Consider the following 10,730-nt stretch of genomic DNA (forward strand, 5'->3'; position numbering starts at 1 on the left):
CTTTCCTCTGCCAGGGTGCTCAGGCAGCTCAGATGGGTGGGTTTGGGACCTGGTAGCTGTTTGAGTTAGCTGGGTGCAGGACAGATCGTCCCGCCCCTCAAGCTCACTGCTGTTGGGAACAGGTAGATCAGTTACATGCAATCACAGCTTCAGCCCCGGGACAGCTCTCAGAAACAGCTGGCTTTTCTTCTTCCATCGAGTTCTGCAGTGGTAGCAGAAGATCTGTTCTGGCTGCCCTTGCCCTGGGTATAAAATTTTCTTCAGGTGTTTTTTTATCAAGGGAGGTCTTATCTCTGTCTGGAAGTTTGTTTAGACTCACTTTTGCATCCCAGGTGGCGCTAGTGGTAAAGAACCTGCGTGCCAGTGCAGGAGATGTAAGAGACACAGGTTCAATCCCTGGGTCAGGAAAATCCTCTGGAGGAGGAAGTGACAGCCCACTCCAGTGCTCTTGCCTGGAAAATCCCAGGCACAGAGGAACCTGGTAGGCTACAGTCCATGTGTTTGCAAAGAGTCAGACACAACTGAGCAACTGATCAGCAACAATGATGTACGCAAATGAGAAAATCAGAGAAAAAATAAACACGTAATTAGTGGTTGGTAGTCGCTTTGAGCCAGTTTATGTCAGGAAACTATCTCCGGGAGATGGTGAAGGACAGGGCAGCCTGACATGCTGCAGCTCACAGGGTCCAAAAGAGCCGGGCCCGGCTGAGCGACTGAGCAACAACAGAGCCAGGGAGCAGTGTCTGAGCTCGAGAATCATGACTTCATTTTACATAAAAATTTCCCTTTGATGTGTTATAACTAACGGTTGTTGAAAAATGCTGTGGAACTCGAAAGGTGAAAGAAATAAGGTTTTTCTTATGCCAAAATACCTGAGAAAAAAACTGTTCTGCACCAGTGGTAAAAGAGATCTGCAGCTTGTAAGGATCAGTTTTACTTTATTTGATTCTACTGATGAAAACTAGGTTTTTGCAATCTTCTTTTAAAATGTTACAGCGTATATCTTATACCTGTGTCTGTGATGAATGCTAAGTCATGTTTAAGTATTACGATCTCATGGACTATAGCCCACCAGGCTTCTCTGTCCATGGGATTTCCGAGGGAAGAATACTGGGGTGGGTTGCCATTTTCTTCTCCAGGGGATCTTCCCAACCCAAGCATTGAACCTGTGTCTCCTGTGTTGGCAGGAGGATTCTTTTTTTTTTTTTTAATCACTGAGCCACCTGGGAAACCCTATAAGTACAGATACTGGATGTGTGTGTGTGTGCGTGCGTGTGCTTAGTCGCTCAGTCGTGTCCAGCTCTTTTTGACCCCATGGACTAAGTCCATGGAATTCTCGTGTGTGTGTGTGTGTGCACACGCGCACACGTGTGCTTAGTCGCTCACTCATATCCGACTCTTTGCAACCCCATGGACTGTATAGTCCCTGGAATTCTCCAGACCAGAATACTAGCGTGAGTAGCTTTTCCCTTCTCCAGGGGATCTTCGCAACCCAGGGATTGAACCCAGGTTCAGTCCACCGCATTGTAGGCGGATTCTTTACCATCTGAGTCACCAGGGAATCCACCAGATTTTTGACGAAGGTTTAGTCTGCTATGAAATCTGTTTTCTTAAATGATGATGTATCTTGATGCCTGAAGAAGAATAGCTTGAATATTAATTTGGCCATTTGAACTATGACAGGTTATATTGGCATTTATTATTTAGACATTTTCTCCCCCTCTCCCTCAACTTGGAATGTTGGAGGTGAAAACTACCCACGGTCCGCAGCAGATATCCCTGTCTATCACTAGATGGCAGCCTAATGCAAGGACTGAATCAGTGGCTTGCAGCTTCTTTTCTGAGTCTTTGGTTCAGTTCAGTTCAGTTCAGTCGCTTAGTCGTGTCCGACTCTTTGCGACCCCATGAACCACAGCACGCCAGGCCTCCCTGTCCATCACCAACTCCCGGAGTTCACATGAACTCATGTCCACAGAGTCGGTGATGCCATCCAGCCATCTCATTCTTTGTCGTCCCCATCTCCTCCTACCCCCAATCCCTCCCAGCATCAGACTCTTTTCCAGTGAGTCAACTCTTCGCATGAGGTGGCCAAAGTATTGGAGTTTCAGCTTTAACATCAGTCCTTCCAATGAACATCCAGGCTTGATCTCCTTTAGAATAGACTGGTTGGATTTCCTTGCAGTCCAAGGGACTCTCAAGAGCCTTCTCCAGCACCACAGTTCAAAAGCATCAATTCTTCGGTGCTCAGCTTTCTTCACAGTCCAACTCTCACATCCGTACATGACCACGGGAAAAACCATAGGCTTGACTAGACGGACCTTTGTTGGCAAAGTAATGTCTCTGCTTTTTAATATGCTATCTAGGCTGGTCATAACTTTCCTTCTAAGGAGTAAGCATCTTTTAATTTCATGGCTGCAGTCAGCATCCGAAGTGATTTTGGAGCCCAAAAAAATAAAGTCTGACACTGTTTCCACTGTTTCCCCATCTATTTCCCATGAAGTGATGGGACCAGATGCCATGATCTTCGTTTTCTGAATGTTGAGCTTCAAGCCAACCTTTTCACTCTCCTCTTTCACTTTCATCAAGAGGCCTTTGAGTTCCTCTTCACTTTCTGCCATAAGGGTGGTGTCATCTGCATATCTGAGGTTATTGATATTTCTCCCGGCAATCTTGATTCCAGCTTGTGCTTCTTCCAGCCCAGCGTTCCTCATGGGTTAAAGACTATTAAAACTCCAGTCTTGGGTTAAGGCTGTTAAAACTCCGGCTTACTGGCCTCTTCAAAGAATCGCAGCACTGACATCCAGGAGCCGGTGTTAATTCTCTGTAAACAAACGATTTTGATCAAGACCCTCTCTGCCAGAATGGACAGTTACTGTCAAGTGGTTTACACAGAAGTTAAAAGGAGAGAGAAGCTATGAGACTGCAACACGGTGCGAGTGTCGATGATTCCAAGAAAGGGACGGCACATCGACGAGGTGGAAGCAGAGGCCGTGAGGAGCGGTTCTGCCGGCAGGGCTTGTGGTGGACTGGCCTGAAACAGACTGGGCTGCTTAGAGGAAGGAGTGGCGTGCCACTCCTCTCAGGTTTGTTTTGGGAGGTGTCCCACCTTCCTTTTACTGTGAAATGATTTTCTGCCAGTGATTTTATTACCATGGAAAGAGATAGTCATACCTGTGGAGGGTATATGATGTTGGACAGTGACATATAGACATGAGCTCATGAATTTCATGTGAAAACTATCTTTCTCTGTATTTATAGAGGTAGAAATTGAGACAAAGGGAACTGAAGTTGTGTAGCAAAATTACTACCAATTAAACTTTATGTTTTACGTTAGAGACTGACTATTCAATACATCTGGGTTAGGAACCGCGTGACTGCAGTTTTCCCTCCTCTTCCTCACTGGGCAACCCGTGCTCGGGAGGAGAGGCTGACAGGCCTGTCAGGGTCTGTGCGTCCACAGCGCTGGGATGCAGTGGAGCAAAGAGCGTTTGTGAAAGGAGGCATGAGCGACTGAAGGTCTGAAATCAGTTGAGAGGCACAGCGAGGGGCCGCCTCATTGTTAGGCAGAAGACATGGCTTCCGAAGCAGTGTGATTCCAGGGACCATAAAATACCACCCTTCCACCGCCAGTAGTGTGATAACAAGCAAGCTCTGGACCCCTAGGGAGCCAGGGTGCCTGGAATTCCAACAATGGAGATTCATTGTTTAGGCAAAGCTTTGCTTCCTCTGGAGTTTTAGTTTGAAATGCAAACATCCCTATTGAGGCTAACCCTGCCATGTGACAAGGTGAGCTCCTCTGGGCCCCTGAGCCTTGATTGAGGAGTCAGGAGAGGGTGGAAGGTGACGGCAAAGAGAGGAGTTAAAAAGTGGGGAGACTTGGGACTGACCCCACACTTGGTTGATTTCCCAGTTTGTTTTCACAGTGAAAATCTGGACCTGCAACATCATCTGACGTGGCGAGTCCTGAGAGCTTGACTTCCATCAGTTGAATGTGACTGGGGAGGAGTTGTTTTTCTTCTTTATGATTCCCGCCCTCCCCTCATCAGAGGCTCTGGTTAGGGTAGGTGTGGGCCGGCATTGTACAGAGGGCCACTCGGCCTTACCCAGCAGTGTCAGGCATGAGTTCTGTTCGCTCCAAGGCTGGTTGCTGCAGGAGGTGCTGGCTTCCTCTCCCTCCTGGAGACACACATGTTTTCCTTGAAACACAGAGCACACATTTCTCATTGGGCTTGAAAGGTCATCTGTTATTAAGGCAGAATCTTGAGCAGAGAACAGTCCTGAGGTTTGTAAGTGCTGCATGAGAAGCACATAAATTCATTGTGATGCCAAGAGTGAATTCCCCTTTCCCCTTGCTCTTTCCCCTCTTTTATTAGGTAATTGATCAGCAACAATTGATCAGAAAAAATATGCCTTGTTGACCATATTCTTGGTTGAAGATCAAGGGTGTAACTTTTCTGAACATCAGTACCTGCAGTAGGTGCTGATTGGGAGGGGTAAACCTGTTCAGTGTGTCACTGAGTGGAACCCGGACAGACGCACCCTTGAATGGTGTCCAGCCTCTTCTTCCCCTCCAGCACACATTTCTTTTCTCAACCCGGATTTTGTCACTATTGTGAGAACACTTTCCTTTGAAAGATAACTGTGTCAAGGCTTCTAGGGTTTTAGTTTGAGTGTTGATGTATTCCCCTTTTTAATGTCGTTCTTTGTGTGTGTTTTGGTCTTGGAGGTGGGCCCAAGTTAACTTTCACTGTCGTAAGCAATGCTTGTTATGGTGTGGGGGGAGGTCCTGCATTTGTGGACGGCTAGCTGGGAAGTGCGTGAGGAGGCCCTGGCTCTGGGATCTGGGAATCCCAGGTCAGAGCCCCTGCTGTGGAGTGACTGAGCTGCCCTTTGACCGAGGGGCACTGTAGACGGTGGCCCAGTTGACGGAAGAGTCTAGTCCAGCCTGGCCTTTGCTCTTGTAGCTTTTCTAGGCCCCTTTTTTATTGAGGGCAACCCACTCCAGTGTTCTTGCCTGGAGAATCCCAGGGACGGGGGAGCCTGGTGGGCTGCCGTCTATGGGGTCACACAGAGTTAGACACGACTGAAGTGACTTAGCAGCAGCAGCAGCAGCAGCAGCAGACACTTTACTGAGTAGGCTCCTTTCCCGTGACATTTCGCCTCTTTCTTGCTTTTGCCAGATGTTGAGTTATAATGGCGCACTGTCTTATGACTCTTGGGCATTGGGTGTCTTCACATGTCCTTCTTGCAACTGCTTATCTGACTTTAAAGCCATTTAGAGGGGTTTTAAGCAGAAATTATTAGAATAACGAGTGTTTTTTTTTTTAGTGAGACCATAAAGTCAGGAAATTGGGTTTATATGAAAGCAAAAAGGAATGTTTTCAGATGATTTGACTAATCTGACCATCAGTATACACTGAAGTGTTGAGAGAAGGAGTGAGGAAGGTTCCTGCTCCCTTGAGATTTTATAAATTTTATTAATTTATTTTATAAAGAAATCACCAGTCACCTACTCTACATAATTTTGCTGTTCCCTACCCAGTGACAGGTGGTGTTCATGGTTCCCTCGGCTTGATGGGTCCATAAGTGCTGTAGATTGAATCAGTATTGTGAGTGTGTCCTGGGACCTCTTGGGGGCCAGGACCTCAGGTTGCCTGCTGTGGACTGAATTCCCCACCCCTCGCCCCCATTCATATGTCAAAGCCCTAATCCCCTGGGGTTAGTGCCCTTATGAGAAAAGACCCCAGAGAGCTGGCTTCCTCTCTTGCCACCACGTGAGGACACACAAGGCTGCTATCTCCACACCAGGAAGAGAGTCCTCACTAGAATTCTAGCCTCCAGAACTGTGAGATTTCTGTTAAGCCCTCCAGTCTAAGGTATTCTGTATAGCAGCCCAAGGAGGTTCAGACTGCTGTGTCTGCCGAGGAACATGGTGATTTGGTCAGTAGGCTCTTTATTTTGGAGGTGGGGTGAGTTTGGTTAACCCCTCTAGGTGGGTGTCCTGGGGACTTCCGTAGAGTCACAGTCACAGGTACTTTTCTCTAGTTCTGCTTGGGCATTCCAGGTTTCCTCCCCACTCTGCCCTGTAGTCTCTTACTAAACCCTGCTAAGAAAAATGATCCAAGGAATTAAACATTTTTCTTGAGATTTCTGTATATCTTGAAAAAAAAAGCAACAACCCAATCAATCAATGACCCTTTATCAAAACACCTTCCTGTGCTCTTAGCGACACTCTTTTATGGCTGAAGACATATGTAATTTTCTGCTCAAGAACCAGCAGGGTAAAACCTAGAATTCCAGGTCTCTTATCAGGGATTGTAACAAGTCTGAGATTGTACTCTGTTTGCCAGTTAACTGGTGAGCCTGCTGCAGCATTATGGACGCTGGCAGGAGACGCAAGCGTCCTGGCTCAGTGGAAGGCCTTTGTTCTCATAGCAGTCGCGTGGTCAGAGAATGAGCATTTTCTTGTATAGGTTCAGTGCACAGGGCCAGGGGACACCTGTACTTGTCGGCGGTTGTGTTACAGGAGAGGAGCCATCAGGGCGCCTGAATTTTATAGTGAGCAGTCAGAGAGCAAGTCTGTCTGTGTCTTCCAAGGCTGTTCACTATATGAACATCCTTGAAAAAAAGTCCAGAACAAAGGCCGACAGTGCCTCTGCTCAACAGGTGTGCAGAAATGTGAGAGGCCTGTGAGGAGCTCCTAGCGTCTTCCCCAGGGCTCTATGTCGACCCCTCGGCGGAGTGGCAGGCTGTGGTGGGTTGTGTACTTGTTGATGCACCATTTGAAGCCTGTGACTTGGCAGGCATAGTTGGGTAGACACATGCTGCTGATCTGTGCTGCACTGGAGGTACTTCTGGGGTATTGAGTTTGCCTGCTGGACACCGTTTCTTGCAGTTGATTCCATTGACTTGTGGATTCATTTCTCATTTTGAGTTTCGGAAGGGGATTGCTAGGAGAGGGAAACACTGTGCTCATGAGGTTTCTCCCCTACAGAAAGGCAGAAATTTAAGTTTATCCAGTACATGTCTATTGGGCATTTACAGCACACAAGGACATTGGGGACATTGAGGGGGAGAGGGCATTGATGACACCCCAGGCCCACGCCCTCTGGAAGCATTCGTGGTGCTGAGGGAGAGGAAGCCCTGCAAATGTGACATGGGTAGCTAGGAGACAAGACTTGTGTGCCTGCAACTGGAGTTATATTACTTAATATTGGATAACAAAGTACCTAAGATTAGTGGCTTAAAAGAACATTTACGTTCTTAGTTTCTATGGGTCAGGAATTTGGCGGTGGCTTAACTGAGGAGTTCTAGCTCATGGTTTTTCATCTTCGAGTCCAGATGTCAGCCAGGACTTTGATCATCTGAAGACTTGGCTCGGGTTGAAGGATCTGCTCCCAGGGGAACAGGTCCCAGGAGCATCTGCTGACATGGATGTGGCGGGGGATCCTGGCTCCTTGCCAAGTGTGCCTTTCTACTCACTATTTGTGTCTTACAGAATGGCAGCTGGCTTCTCCCAGAGTGAATGATCCAAGAGAGCTACAAGCCAGGCTGAAGCATCCTTTATGGCCTGCCCTCCAGAGACACCATCATTTCTGCAATGTTCTGATTGCACAAGCCAGTACTACTCAACACCAGGAAACAGAGATCCCTGGCGACAGTTTGGGAGGCTGGCTACCACAGGGCCAGCAGAAGGACTGCTAGCAGAGGGATTGGGACTGGAGAACAGAGCCTTCCCTGTCTGCTTTTTCTGTTTTATTTATTTTAATTTTAACGATAAAATATGCGTAACATATTTCTTTAAGAAAATTGGAGATACCGAAGGAACATCTCATGCAAAGATAGGCATGGTAAAGGGCAGAGACGGCAAGGACCTAGCAGTAGGTCCCAGCAGCAGAAGAGATTAAGAAGAGGAGGCAGGCATACACAGAAGAGCTGTACAGAAAAGCTCTTCATGACCCAGGTAACCACAGTGGTGTAGCCTCTCACCTAGAGCCGGACTTCCTGGAGTGTGAAGTGGGCCTTAGCTAGTGGAGGTGATGGAATTCCAGCTGAGCTATTTCATACCCTGAAAGATGATGCTGTGAACGTGTTGCACTCAATATGCCTGCAAATTTGGAAAAGTCAGCAGTGGCTATAGGCCTGCTGAGTTTTCATTCCAATCCCAAAGAAAGTTCAAACTACCATACAATTGCACTCATTTCAAATGTCAGTAAGATTATGCTCAAAATCCTTCAAGCTAGGTTTCAGCAGTACGTGAACTGAGAACTTCCAGATGTTTAAGCTGGATTTAGAAAAGGCAGAGGAACCAGAGAAGTGCTGAATCATAGAAAAAGCAAGGAAATTGCAAAAAACATTGACTTCTGCTGCTTCAGTTCAGTTCAGTCGCTTAGTCGTGTCCAACTCTTTGCGACCCCATGAATCACAGCATGCCAGGCCTTCCTGTCCATCACCAACTCCCAGAGTTCACTCAAACTCATGTCCATCGAGTCGGTGATGCCATCCAGCCATCTCATTCTCTGTCGTCCCCGTCTCCTCCCACCCCCAATCCTTCCCAGCATCAGAGTCTTTTCCAGTGAGTCAACTCGTCACATGAGGTGGCCAAAGTATTGGAGTTTCAGCTTTAGCATCAGTCTTGGACTGCACTAAAGCCTTTGACTGCAGTCTTGGACTGCACTAAAGCCTTTGACTGTGTGGATCACAACAAACTGTGGAATATCCTTAAAGAGATGGGAATATCAGACCACCTTATCTGCCTCCTGAGAAATCTGTGTGCAGTACAAGAAGCAACAGTTAGAATAGGACATGGAACAATGGACAGGTTCAAAATTGAAAAAAGAGTACGTCAAGACTGTATTGTCACCCTGCCTACTTATATGCAGAGTATATCATATGAAATGCTGGGCTGGATGACTCACAAGCTGGAATCAAAATTGCTGGGAGAAATAACAGTAACTTTAGATATGCAGATGACACCACTTTTTTTTTTTTTTTTCAGATGACACCACTTTAATGGCAGAAACTAAGAGGAAATAGAGCCTCTTGATGAGGATGAAAAAGGAGAATGAAAAAGGCAGCTTAAAACTCAAAAAGAGAAGATTATGGCATTCCAGTCCCATCACTTCATGGCAAATAAATGGGGAAAAAGTGGAAACAGTGTCAGGTTTCATTTTCTTGGGCTCCAAAATCACTGCAGACGGTGACTGCAGCCACAAAATTAAAAGACAATTAACTCCTTGGAAGAAAAACTATGACAAATCTAGACAGTGTATTAAAAAGCAGAAACATCACTTTCCTGACAGAGGTCCATCTAGTCAAAGCTATGGTTTTTCCAGTAGTCATATATGGATGTGAGAGTCGGACCATAAAGAAGACTGAACGCAGAAGAATTTATGCTTTCAAACTGTGTTGTTGGAGAAGACTCTTGAGAGTCCCTTGGACTGCAAGGAGATCCAACCAGTCAATCCTAAAGGAAATCAACCCTAAATATTCATTGGAAGGGCTGAAGCTCCAGTACTTTGGCCACCTGATGGGAAGATACCATCAGGGTCATTGAAAAAGACCCTGATTCTGGGAAAGATTGAGGGCAAGAGAAGAAAGGGGTGACAGAGGATGAGATGGTTGTATACCATCACTGACTCAATGGACATGAGTTTGAACAAACTCAGGAAGTTAGTGAAGGACAGGGAAGCCTGGTGTGCTGCAGTCCATGGTGTCGCAAAGAGTTGGACGTGACTTAGCAACCGAAGAACAAGAATGCCTAACATACATTTTACCATTTGAACCATTTTTAAGTGTTTGGTTCATTCCTGTCTGGGGATTCCCAGGTGATGCTAGCGGTAAAGAATCCACCTGCCAATGCAGAAGACTCAAGAGACCTGGTTTCGATCCCTGGGTCAAAGAAGATCCCTGGAGAAGGAAATGGCAACCCACTCCAGTATTTTTGCCTGGAAAATTCCATGGACAGAGCAGCCTGGTGGGCTACAGTTCATGGGGTTGCAGCGAGTCACACAGGACTGAACACACACATACCACGCCACTTTCCCCGCCGCCTGGTCTACTTTTATTCATGATCAGACTCAGCCTCTGCAGGGACTACATTTGAAACCTCATCCTCAGGTTCCTCAGGTCCCCGCCAGCGGGGGGAGCTCAGAGTCTGCCTTGGAGGTGTTGCTGGTGCCTGCTTGGGAACCTGGATGCCTCTGCTTTGCAGTGCTCTCCTGGCAGGACGCAGGGAAGCAGCAGGTGGCCATGTGCTCCGTTTGCCCCTCGACTGGCTCCCATGTGATTACTACCTCTTCTCCGTGTCACCTTCAGTGTGGAAGCCTCCTCGGCCCTTGCTCTAAGCTGAGGTTCACCTCTCTGAAAGAGGAGCTTGGGCATTGCTGAACCATGTTGATCTCTGCAAAAGCAAGATGCATTTTCTCCTGAGGTCTGTGGCAGTCAGCTCCCAAATGAAGCTTATTTAATAAAGAAATTAGTTCCAATTGAATTCTCAAGATGGAATTATGGATTCATTTGAAGGGGAATAAAAGGGGCAGCGGGCTCGAAGGTCGAGGAGAAGCTGTTTTCTGAGCATCCATGATGCATACTCTGAAAAGCAGTGCTTCCAGACTGTCATTGTTGTTGTCCAGTGTTGTGGCTTCTCACACATATCCTGCGAGGACTGCGTTCCATCACAGATGCAGGCATAGGCCATGGCTTCTTGTGTCTGTGCTTTCCATTCCTGG

At 47.0% G+C, this 10,730-nt stretch overlaps 1 long non-coding RNA gene across 2 annotated transcripts in view; it reads left to right on the plus strand.

Annotated features, from left to right (window-relative positions):
* Positions 1–10,492, plus strand: part of LOC129547286 (uncharacterized) — a 60,187-nt gene extending 49,695 nt beyond the window's left edge. For both annotated transcript variants that reach the window (XR_016035974.1, XR_008684047.2), the window contains 2 exons: positions 7,499–7,963; positions 8,999–10,492. This is a non-coding gene — a long non-coding RNA (uncharacterized LOC129547286). The remainder of the gene's footprint in view (positions 1–7,498; positions 7,964–8,998) is intronic.
* Positions 10,493–10,730: the final 238 nt, after the last annotated feature.

The sequence above is a fragment of the Moschus berezovskii genome, chromosome 22 (genome assembly GCF_049115385.1).
Source record: "Moschus berezovskii isolate FMDL1 chromosome 22, NW_MosBer_1.0, whole genome shotgun sequence".
NCBI classification, from domain to species: Eukaryota; Metazoa; Chordata; class Mammalia; order Artiodactyla; family Moschidae; genus Moschus; species Moschus berezovskii.